The sequence below is a fragment of the Crocuta crocuta genome, unplaced genomic scaffold (genome assembly GCF_008692635.1).
Source record: "Crocuta crocuta isolate KB4526 unplaced genomic scaffold, BGI_CrCroc_1.0 scaffold374, whole genome shotgun sequence".
Taxonomy (NCBI): domain Eukaryota; kingdom Metazoa; phylum Chordata; class Mammalia; order Carnivora; family Hyaenidae; genus Crocuta; species Crocuta crocuta.
The window spans coordinates 2,188,436-2,201,058 of record NW_027532613.1 but is presented as its reverse complement, the minus strand read 5'-3'; positions in this window follow the sequence as shown (position 1 = coordinate 2,201,058).

Genomic DNA, 12,623 nt, shown 5'->3' with positions numbered 1-12,623 from the left:
ACTCCAGGCCAGCAAGACTCTTCGGGGTCTATTTGCAGCATTTGGAGAGCTCCAGAGGAGGGGGAAGTGGGCGGCTCAACTGGGAACGACACTTAGGAGGAGGAATACGAGGCTGTCAGGACTGAAATCGCTTGGGACGTTGCAGCGTGCCCAGCCTCCCACCTCTGCCCCAACCTCGGTCTCCCAGGGTCTGAGGTTTGGGTGATGCGAGAAAACAGACCTGGGGTTTATGCTGGTTGTTGTGAAGGGGGTTGGGCTGCCTGTAGAATGGTGTGTATTAATTTCCTGTCGCTGCTATAGCCAAACTTAGTGGCTTAAAACAACACAGATTTGTTCTCTGACAGCTTTGCAGGTCGGAAGTCCGAGATCAGTTTCACCGGGTGAAAGTCAAAGTGGGGGCTGGAAGGGGAGAATCTGATTCCTTGCCTCTTTCACTTCCAGGGCCGCCTGCGCCCCTGGGCTCATGGCTTGGTCCCCTACCTTCCAGGCTCATCTCTGTTTGCTGCTGCTGCCTCCACATGACTTTCTCTTACCCTGGCGTTCCACCTCCTCTGCCTCCCTCTTACAAGGACACTCGTACTCATGTGTAGGGCTGGCCAGGGTGACTCAGGATAATCTCTCCATCTCAAGACCGTTAACACAATCGTATCTGCAAACTCCCTTTGGCCCGATAAGGCAACATCCACAGGTTCCAGGGATTAGGACCTGAGTGTCTTCGGGGCCATTGCCCAACCTACCACATGGCACATCCCGGACGGGTAGGGAAGCTAAAAGGGCAGCCGTGAACCAGCTGCACCCACAGCTCTCCGATGGGGCCTGAGACAGGGCGCGTCCTCTAGGCCATGATGGGACCTCCATGGCAACCCCAGGGGAGCCCGTGACACGTGTTTCTCTTCAGCCATGAGGCAGCGCATGCTACACAGTGTCACGGAGCAGCAAAGACACGCCATCTAACCAATTAATCCATGTATTAACAAATACGTGTTCCGCACCTACTGTGTCCTGTGGGGGGTGATTCAGACCTGAGGTCTTTCTGGGTTCCCTGGCTAGGAGATTCAGTCAACAGATATTCATTGAGCCCCTCCTCGGTGTCAGGCACTGTTCTGGGCACTTGGGCTACATCAGGAGACAAAAGTCCCAAAGCTCCCTGCCCTCAAGGTGCTGACATTCTACCAGTGGAGACGGACAGTAAGGAATCATGATAAGTCAATCATGTAGAATGTTAGGAAGTGATGGGGCTCTAGAACAAAAGACAAAGTAGGGCCAGGTAAGCGGGGTCAGGTGCGCCCAGCTGGGGCCAGGCAGGTGAGGGTAGTAAGTGGATTAGTCAGGCTAGACCTCATTCAACAGGTGAGGTTTAGGCAAAGACCGGAAAGGAGGTGAGGGGGAATTAGCCAAGCGGACATCTGGGAGAGAGGGCTCCTGGGAGAGGAAAGCGCTAGAGCAAAGGTTTTAAGGTGGAGTAGACAACATGATGGGAAGGTCGCAGCAGGTGAACACAGAGAGGGAATAAGAGCCGGGTGGGCGACCTCTGTGGAGCAGCAAGTTCTCTGAACACGCTGGTATGGAGCCCGGGAAAATCCTGGGAACCGGGAGCCAGCTCTGGGGGTGGGAAATGCATGGCCTTGCTAAAGTCACTTAGGGCTCCCTGAGGTTCACTTTCCTCACTTACAGACTAAGAAGCGTGCGCGGATTCTCTTGCTCCTCCATTCACTCAGCGGACTCCATCAAGCACGGAGGAGGAGCCCCCAGGCAGATGGGAGACACTGTGGATCCTAAGGTGAGCCACGCACTGCCTCTCCCCTCCCCAGGTCCTTCCTGCTCTACTCTGTGCTGACGCAAGGGAGTGGCTTGGCCTGTAGATAAGAAGGCATGATGGTGGCAGGGCTCGGTATCAACTTCTGAATGTCCCGAAGAATAGCACTGGGGGGGTGTGTGTGGAAGCTTGAGAGAGACCATGTGGGGGGAGCAATATCAGAAAGATCTCTGCAAAAATGAAATGGCGGTGGTGAAAGGCCTCCTCATCACTAGACGTGTGTAAGCAAACGCCGAGAGAGCGTTGGCTGGGGATGCCATAGAGATTTGCGTGCCAGATGGAGGCTGGACTAGATGGTTCTGAAGGCCAAAGGGAGCACTCCCCGATGCCTCCAACTCCGGAGGATGTTGGTACAAAGGCCGGTGTGTCTGCTGGGATGTGTTGAAGACCTTGCTTTAGGCTGATTGCTCTGCCATAAATGCAAAGTGAGTGAGACGGTGGCCCCTGAAGCAGGAGGGCCGTGTGACCTCCTTACGGGGTCCTGCCTCTCCACTGGGTGGTGCGGGAAGAGCGCTCCTTAGCCTTGACCTCCTGTGGGGTCTCCCTGCCTTGCTGCTGTTAGGAGTGAAGCTGGGATTTCTCCTATGCCTGCTCTCTCCTCATTGTCCCATCTCTCTATCTGCTCACACAGGACTACAGGCTCTATGTCTCTGGGACAGTTAGTGGCAGGTCAGGGAGCCCAAATGTTCTCCATTCCAAGACCTGCATTACTTTCCATGCCACCCAGTGGCCAGCTGGGTCCTCCTGGGTCACTGCTCAAGAAAGCAACAGACCAGAGCTATGGCTGCACTGGGGCCAGGGGAGTCTGCTCCATGTGTCCCCAGAAGCAGGAGAGGGAGCCCAGGATCCCAGCTCTGGGCCTGGCAGCTTCCTTACTACCTCAGTTGACAGCCACACCCCCAAGGAGGTCAGGAGAGCTCCAGACCACAGGTGAATTTTGCTAAGTAGCCCCATTTTTCTTCCCTTTTACTACTGTCATTCATTTGTTTACCTAACAAATATTTATTGAGCATCTATTATGTGATAGGCACTCTCCTAGTTTTGGGGAATTCAATCATCAGCAAAACAAATAAAAATCTCTGCCTCTAAAGGACAGTCTTCAATAAATGGGGTTAGAAAAGAAAAAGAATGAAACCGGACCCCTATCTTACACCACTCACAAAAAATAACTTGAGGTGGATAAAGGACTTAAATGCAAGACTTGAAACCATAAAACCCTTAGAAGAAAATAAGGAAGGGGCACCTGGGGGACTCAGTCTGTTGAGTGTCTGACTGCAGCTCAGGTCGTGATCTCACAGTTCATGAGTTCGATCCCCATGTCAGGCTCTGTGCAAACAGCAAGAAGGCTGCTTCAGCTCCTCTGTCGTCTCTCTCCCCGTCCCTCCCCCACTCTCTCTTTCTCTCTCAAAAATAAATAAACAAACATAAAAAAAAAAAGAAGAAGAAAATACAGGGAAAAAGCTCTTGACATTGGTCTTGGCAATTATGTTTTGGATATAACACTAAAAGCACAATCAACAAAAGCCAAACTAAACAAGCAGGGATACATCAAACTAAAAAGCTTCTGTACAGAAAAGGAAACCATTGACAAAATGAAAGGCAATCAACAAAATTGGAGAAAATACTTGCAGACCATATGTCTGATAAGGTTATCGTGCATAAGATAGATAAGGAACCCATGCAACTCAGTAGCAAGAAATAATAATAATAATCTGATTTTAAAATGGGCAAAGGACCTGAATAGGCATTTTCCCAAAAAAGATATGCAAATGGCCAATAGGTACATGAAAAGGTTTTCAACACCACTAATTATCAGAGAAATGCAAGTCTAAACCACTCCAGGACTGTTAGGATGGCTATTATCAAAAAGACAAAGAAATAAGAAATGTTTGTAAGAATGTGGATGAAAGGAGGGGCGCCTGGGTGGCTTAGTCGGTTAAGCGTCTGACTTTCGCTTAGGTCATGATCTCGCGGTTTGTGGGTTCGGGCCCCGCGTCGGGCTCTGTGCTGACTGCCACCTCAGAGCCTGGAGCTTGTTTCAGTCTGTGACTCCCTCTCTCTCTGCCCCTCCCCTGCTCACGCTGTCTCTCTCTCTGTCCGAGAAATAAATAAAAATATTTAAAAAAAAAGAATGTGGATGAAAGGAAACCCTTGTGTACTTTTGGTGAGAATGCAAATCGGTGCAGCCATTATGCAAAACAGTATGGAGGGTCCTCAAAAATTAAACATAGAACTACCCATGCCCCACTGCTGAGTATGTATCTAAAGGAAGTGAAATCACTACCTGACGAGAGATCTGCACTCCCATGTTGCCCGCTGCATTATGCACAATAACCAAGATTGGAAACAACAGAAGTGTCCATCAGGGGATGAATGGATAAAGAAAATATGATCAATACATACACTGAAGTATTTATTTTTCAGACATTAAAATAGGAAATCCTGCCATTTTGCGATGTGATGAATTTGGACGGCATTTTGTTAAGTGAAATAAGCCAGACAGGGAAAGACAAATACCATAAGATATCACTATACATGGGATCTAAAACAAACAGAAAAGCCAAATTCATGAAGCAGAGAGAGACTGGATGGTGACTGCTGAGGCGGGGGTGGGGGAATGGGGAGATGTTGATCAAGGGTCCAAACTGTCAGTTACAAGATAAGTATGTTCTGGTGTACGTGGGCGGCTCAGTCAGTGAAGCATCCAACTTCAGCTCAGGTCATGATCTCTCGGTTGGTGAGTTTGGGTCCCGGGTCGGGCTCTGTGCTGACAGCTCGGAGCCTGGAGCTGCTTCGGATTCTGTGTCTCCTTCTCTCTGCCCTTCCCTTGCTCGCACTCTGTCTCTGTCTTTCTCTCAAAAATAAACAAACATTAAAAAACTTTATTTTAAAAAAAGGCAAGTTCTGAGGCTCTTACACAGAGCATGGTGATTACAGATAACCATACAGTGTTGTATACTTGAGTTTGCTAAGAGAGTAGATCTAAAACATTTTCACACAGACGAAAAGATAGCTATGTGAGGGGGTGGCTATGTTCATTAACTGATCGTGGGAGTCAGTTCACAATGCTTATGTATATCCAATCACCACTCTGCACTTTAAATGTACACAATTTTATTTCTCAATTACACCTCAATATTAAGCTGAGAGCGGAAAAATCCTCACCCTCATGGGGCTCACATTCTAGTAGGGAAAAGAGATAATAAACAGGATAAATAAACTGGGCACACAGTGCGTGAGAAGCAGTGTGGGGCAGGAACATAGGGAGTGAGCGGGGTGTAAGGTTAGGGCGGTCAGAGAAGCTCTGGCTGGGAAGGTGACCTTGGAGGCAGGTGACAGCCAGGCTCACACACACACAGCCTCTCAGATTCTCCCCTCCCCTCTGTCCAGGCTGGGGGCAGGCTGCTGGGAACCCACCCCTTTCAGGGTCTGTTGCTGTATTTAACTTTTAGAGTGTTCACAAGCCATTACCTCATTTATTTATTAATTCTATTGATCCCTTTTGTTTGTGATGGGAAGGAAACTAATAGCTTCTGAGCCTGTGCTATGTCCTGGGCACCGTGCTGTGTGCTGTGCCTCCTTCAGCCCACTGAGTCCTCACGACCCTCTGGGGGGCATGCGGGCTCATGCCCACTCTAGACAGGAGAAAACTGAGCTGAGCTGCCTTAGGGGTCTGGACCGGGGTTGAAGGCCTAGTGAGCCGAGCAACGGAGATTTGAGGTCAAATCTGACTCCAGAGTCTGTGCCTTTTTCATAACACATGAATTGTGGTTTTCATAATTGTTGAGGGAGGCGGGGAAGGGAGCGGGTCTCAGAATATCTGGGAGGGGGCGTGCTTAATGTGAACCAGGTGATGCTGACATTTCTTTCCCCATCCCAGATTAGTAATTACTGAACTATACTATTCTCACAAAGAGTCTGTGAATTTGGTAGGCAGAGTAATTATTCCTTTATTCCCATTTGATAGGTGATAAGACTGAGGTGCAGACGGTTCGCCCATGGCCACCCTGGGAGTTTCCGTTGGAAGCAAGGTTAAAGTCCTTGGTATTCTGTTCTTCCTCCTGCTTCCTTTTAAGAACACATCTGGTTTCTTTTCAACGAGATGATGATGTATTTATACGGGACAACATTTAAAGGCATAACAGGGTAGATGAAGACATTGTCTCTGTCCCCACCCCGTCCCCGGATCCACATCTCACCGCCCGTGAGGCAAGACCCTTGCAGCCTGCTGTTCTTTCCTCTCTGCTCCTTTCCCAGTGGAAAGCGCAGAAGAGAGAATCAGATCTTCTCTCGGCTTAGGGGTCTAAAGCAGGCTCGCCCACCTGGTCGCTGAGTGACCTTGGCCAGTTGCTACATGTCTCAGAGCAGGAGCTCTCCAGCTATAAAGTGGGGACAAGGTCACCTACCTCAGAGAGCTCTCCTGAGCACCAAGGTGAAAGGGAGCGCGTGCAGGAAAGTGCATCGTAAACCACGCAGATCCTCACGAGTGCTGGTAAACATCTTTATTCTCTGCCTCTGGAAGAGCCCAGAAATGACCACTATGTTCTCACCCTCTCAGAGACAACGGAGAGGAGGGATAGGAGACAGAACTCATTTCTACAGGATGGAAGGAAATGATTCAAATGGTACCAAGTGCAATTAAAGTTTAATAGTAGAGGAAACTTTGCTTTGGAATCCCAAGGGGGCTTGTGACTTTTCTTTCTTTGAAAATTTTTTTTTGGAAAATACTAATAACAATATATTAAGGCGCTAATCTTCCGAGAAGCAAAGGAAGGGATAAAACGGCCTCTCTAGTCCCTTCCTTTCTAGAAATTAGAATTCAAGTAAAAGAGAAATGTAAGCCCAGCGACCTCTGTCCCTGGGCCCAGCTCTGGGGTGACCAGATGGGCTAATGCCACGCTGCCAGCCACACTAATGCCCGGCCTCGGCTACCAGCTCGCTAACTCTAGATGCACGTTCCAGGTTGACCTTCCACCCTGGAGACCACCCCGGAGTTGATTCTGTTGTTCGTGGCCAACAAAGAGAATGTGATGGATATCTGGGAATTGAGATAGAGGGGAAGCTTCATCTAATAGGAAGGAGACATTCTCCAGAAGCTGGAGCATCCTGGCCTTGGATGCTTATAAGGACCCAGAGCAGCATGGCCGCCCTCCTGTGCCAGGAAGGAGGGGAGGGAAAGTCGGGCGGGCCGGCCTCTCCGCTGTGCGGAACACCATGATCCCACCCGGCCTGCACGAAGGAAGGACTGCCACCACTTATCAAAACAAGTCCCCGGATCTCCAGAGTTTTGCCGCAGAAAGATCTCTAGGAAGATGGGGCAGTGGGGCCCCTTGGGTTTCACTTCTCTTGGGCGCTTCTCTCTCTCAGACCATTGCTGCTGCCGCCACACTGGTCCAACCAGGAACAAATCCCCGTCCCCACCTCCCCCACCCCTTAGTGTGGCGGATGGAGGTTGGGGATTCCCGCATGAATGCCTATCAAGGGAAGACAGGACAAGGAAGCAAAGGAATATTTGCAGACTGAAGCACTCGGTCTCGTAGGGCACAGCGTGCTGGGTGCTCCCAGACCTGTTGAATCCCTCCCCGTGTCCCCACAATGCTTTGGAGGGTCCCAGAGGAGAAGCACGCCTTCACGGCCCCCCTGCTTGGGGCTTCTTTGCCTCTACTTCTTGCCTGTCTGCGTGTGGACGGTGGCGCCTTAGAACAAACTCAGTGGGGTCCATATTGACAGAAAAAAATCCCCACTGTGCCACCTGCTTCAGGATTTCCATCCTGTCTGCTTGGAGGACTAGAAAAGGCTTCTTCTCCAGGTGACAGATGACAAGAAAACCTCATCCTTCTAAGGAAGCCTCACCCCAGGCATCCAGACTCAACAGAATAATAGTATAGTCCAGAAATTCTAGCATCACTTCCGTCCGATGGGGGGGGGGAGGGGGCGTGCAGAAGGTCACTGGTCCCAAGTGTACTGTGAGGCCCCATACCTAACGTTTGCAGGAAATGGCTATGCTGGGGCCAGGATGGGAAAGGGCAGTATTTCTGAATCCAGTCTGTACTGGGGGAAATAATATGTGTAATGGTCCATAAAGTTATCATGTATTCTTACTTAAGACTACTCTTTAATACAAATATCTTTAATTTGCAGGCTGATGTAGGGCCAGCCCAGTGAGCCTGCCCTTTCAATGAGAGCAATCAAGGCACGACTGGGGGGACACACATCCCTACTCGGGGTCAGAGCCAGACTCCAGTCAACCTGGGCCTCAGTCCTACAGAATGTTCTGGACTCAATGTAATCGGGGGAGGGGGGTTTACGAGCCCGGGCTTTTGCGTTTGTGGGACCTATCACCACACCCTCCACTTATCAGCTCTGGAATTCTGCACGGGCTGCTTAACTCCTCCGTGCCTTCCTTTTCTCATCTGCAGAATGGGAATAATAATATCTTCTTCATAGGAAATAGAGGTTAAATGTGACAAAGAGTTGAGCACGGTGCCGGGCACACAGAGTCCTCGCTAAATGGCAGGGGCTGCTGTGGAGTGCTGCAGACCTGGGCCATTCCAAGGCGCAGGGCCTTGACAGAGAAAAGGTCGAGGTGGGACATGATGGGCCACCAAAGAAAGAAAAGGCCGGGAGGGAAGAGACTGCCCCTTTTCTCTCCTTTCTATAAGGGCCACTGTTGCCTCTTTGGGCAGGGAAACTAGGAAATCTGAGCCAGGCCTCTTCCCATCTCCCTGGCTTCCCCGTGGGGAGACGACCCTAAATCTTTCAGCCTCCGAGCCGGGATGCGTCAGTGCCTGGAGCTGGTGGAGGGAGGGCTCCCCCGTCTGCCCCCTGTGCCCTGCCCAGAGCTGAGAGGCAAAGCCCGCAGGGGCTCCATGAACAAGCACCGAGCATGGGTAATGGGCAGCCAGGAGGGCTCCGCGGACCCCCTCCCCCCGCACAGGGTGTAGGGCTCCGGAACCCCCTCCTCAAGCTGCCGGGAGAGCGTGAAGCTGCTCCCGACTCAGAACCAGGATGACAGACCCAAAGCCCTTCCCCAGCAGGTGGGCGCCTGGTCGCCACGACAGATGGCAGAAGTTTTTCTAAGTTTATGGGTCCTAAAAGGTCAGGCTCTTTGGTGGCAAAAGTTTTAGAGGCCAGTAAAATTTACTGGAGGAGATGGGAGACAGGACTGTAAGCCAAAGGCTGCAGCCAGGAATCTAAGGGATCCCAGCTCCAGCCCTAACGGGCTGTGGGAACGGAGGCAAGTCGCGGGGGCTCTCTGGGCTCTGTGTTTTAACCTGGAAAACGGGAGCAAGCTCCGTGGCAAGGGGCAGGACGGTGTGTGCACCCGCATGTGCCGCCTGACTGCGCCGAGTCCCAGAGCACTCCGTAGGATTTAGACCCGGGCTGTGTGATTCTGGAAAGCACCAAGCACGGGCGAGAGTACCGCCCTCCCGGGCACACGCTGTTGGAAGCAGCTGGACACCACGCCCGGGCACAGGCCTGCGGGCCCCGCATCCTCAGGGCCTTCATTACCCACCCCAGGCCGCTGCCGTCTGCGTGTCTGCCTCGGTTCCCCGGAGGAGCCCGGCCGTCTGCAGGCAGGGCTCCGGAATCAAATTAGCCGGGCCTCTGCTTTTCCCTCGTCCCCACCGGCCAAGGCGAGTTCATCAAGGCCGAGCACTAATTTTTATCTTGTTTAAAAGGCACAAAAGTGACTCCACCGTTTCGTCGGAGGCAATTGACACCCCGCCACCGGCCACAGCTCCAGCTACGCCCTCTCTTGCTGTGCCATCAAATCCATTAATAGGAAATTTCTTCGGGGGAAACTTGACTGATGCTCCATCAGAGAGGCACAGAGGCAATACATCTGTATTCGAGGCCGTGGCCTGCCCGGCTCGCGATAATCCTATTACCTAAGAGGCTAATTCTCTAATGCACACACTGTACCGAGACATGCTCTTCCCTCCCCGGCACAGCTGGGCAGTCCCGGAGGATTCCAGAGCTCAGAGCACAAATGAAGGCTTGGTGCTCAGAGGACAGGGTCTCCAGGCTTTCTGCCCCCCGGCCCGGGGCTTGGCACGCGGCCTTGGCCGGCGCTCCATTCCACGCAGCCACATTCAGGCCACCCCAGCTCCCCGGCTCCACCTCTCGTGCGGCCTTCTTTTTATTTCCCTCTTCTTTTTTTCCTCCTCGCCTTTGATTCCTGCCTGCCTTGTGTTCTCAGTTTCCTGCCAGTGTTTTATTTGCTCATCTTCCTTTTTTCTTCTTCCTTTTATTGTTGCCTCCTCTCCCTTCTTCTTGTCCAGATCCCTCTTTCCCGGGAGCTGTACCTTCGGTTTCTTGGCACCGCCTTCTAGCCCCCCTCTCCCCCCCACCCATGCCTGCGCGCTGCACCCACACAAATTCAGTGCCTGATGCACCTTCCAGGTGGCTTGGCTCTGTGGAAGGAACGGGCTCCAGGCCACGCTGGTCGTGGCCTGGGCCACAGATGAGGGAGTGCCTCGTGGGTACACCCAGGGAGCCCCAGGGGGGACAAAATGGGGCATTCGGAGGGAGTGGGTAGGACACGGAGAGGGCAGCTAAGTGTGCTCGTTCTTTAGTGAAGCAGCAGCTATCATGGAAGCCCCAAGTGGGTTACTGCTGAGCACCAAACCCGGAAGGGGCCCTGTCAGTGAACGGTATAATGCTACATGTAGATTTTATAACGCACATAAATAAGAGGAAGCAACCTTCTAGAAGCTTGCAGCGGATTTCTCAGTGACAATGAGAAAGGAGCTTGAGCCTAAGGATCTCTGTGTATCACTCCAGATGCTGGGCTTCAGGATGCACTGAGGAATCCACAGGTGTCCTTCCCAACTTTGCGCCCCTTCAGGACCTCAGCCCGGGAGCCTGGGGACAGCCTGGCTCTTTTTGCCTTGTCCTTCTGTCAAGCTTGGATGTACTCATTCCGGGGTGGGGGTGCCTGGCTCTTTAAATTCCCTAGAAGTGTGGGGATGCCTAGTTTCCCCTATTCTACGCATGTCCTCATCCCCATTCCTCCGAAAGGAATTCCTGGAGATGATGTTCCTTGTTTTGTCTGGAACAGTGAGCAAGCACATGACTTCAGAGAAGGGTAGCCCGATCTCCTTGAGCTCGACCGAACATTCCAAGACCAAACTCCGGCTAACAGCCATCCGAAGGGGCTCCATCGGTGAATGTTAAACGCTAAATGCAGATTTCGTCATGCACACGAATAAGGAGGGAAATCCAGACCAAACCAAGAAGGACTCGTCCCTGACCAAGGTGATTTTTTTTTTTTTTTAACAATGACAATTGAGAAAATTCTTCCTTCCCAGTGTTCCCAGCCTATGCCACCCTTAAATCCAACTGGAAACGGAATTAAAAGGAATAAAAATCTTTTGTGGTTGAAGTTTGCCATGATTTGATACTGGTGCATTTTGCTTTCCATGCACTTGAGGCAAAACAATCCACTTCTACCCAAATGGTAAAGTGGGAGTGAGATTCAGTCAAACAGAGTTTCACAGCCACACTCAGACAATTTTGTTGGCACACAACTGGGTGTCTGGGGGATAGAACCTTTCCTATTCAACTGAAAAAGGAAAAAGAAACACTTCTTTTAAGAAAACAAAAGGAGGGGAGCCTGGGTGACTCAGTCGGTTAAGCAGCCAGCTTCGCTCAGGTCATGATCTCCTGGTTCGTGGGTTCAAGCCCCGCGTCAGGCTCTGTGCTGACAGCTCAGAGCCTGGAGCCTGCTTCAGATTCTGTGTCTCCCTGTCTCTCTGCCCCTGCCCTGCTCATGCCCTGACTCTCTGTCTCTCAAAAATAAATAAACATTTTTTAAAAATTAATGAAAACAAAAGGAAAGTACACCTGGGTGGCTCAGTTGGTTGAGCGTCTGACATCAGCTCCAGTCAAAATCTTATGGTTTGTGAGTTCAAGCTCCGCATCGGCTTCACTGCTCAATGCAAAGCCTGCTTCAGATCTTCTGTTCCCCTCTCTTCCCCTCCCCTGCCCATGCTCTCTCTCTCAAAAATAAATAAACATTAAAAAATTCTTAAAAGGAAAGTATTGAGAATGTTCAGGAAATGGTATTAATAAGAAAAGGAAGGGATAGGATGCAAAATTATATGTACGGTGGATTTACTTCATTGTACACATCTTATAACAGAAAATTACAGAGAAATATATATCAAAATATTAACAGAGGCTGTCTTGGGGTAGTGAATAAGCCCATGGATGATTTTAATGTTTCTTCACATTTTTCTATAATAAGCATGTGTTATTGTATTCCCTTTTTTAAAAAAAAATTTTAATTTTTACTTATTTTTGAGAGAGAGACAGAGCACAAGTGGGGAAGGGATAGAGAGAGAGGGGGATACAGAATCCAAAGCAGGCTCCTGGCTCCGAGCTGTCAGCACAGAGCCCCATGTCGGGCTCAAACCCACGAACTATGAGATCATGACCTGAGCTGAAGTTAGATGTTTAACCGACTAAGCCACCCAGGTGCCTTTATTATATTTTCATAATACATATTATGGGGGTTCCTGGGTGGCTCAGTCAGTTAAGCATCCGACTCTTGATTCTGGCTCAGGTCATGATCTCATGGGTCACAGGTTCAAGCCCTGCATCGAGCTCTGCACTGTCAGTGCTCGGAGCCTGCTTGGGATTCTCTCTCTCTTCCTCTCTCTCTGTCCCCCTCCTCCCTGTGCTCTCTCTCTCTCAAAAATAAACTTAATAATAATAATATATATAATGTATGTTGTTATATATATTATATATAAATATATTTGCTTAGTATAAATTACATATACAGGTTACTACTTCTATA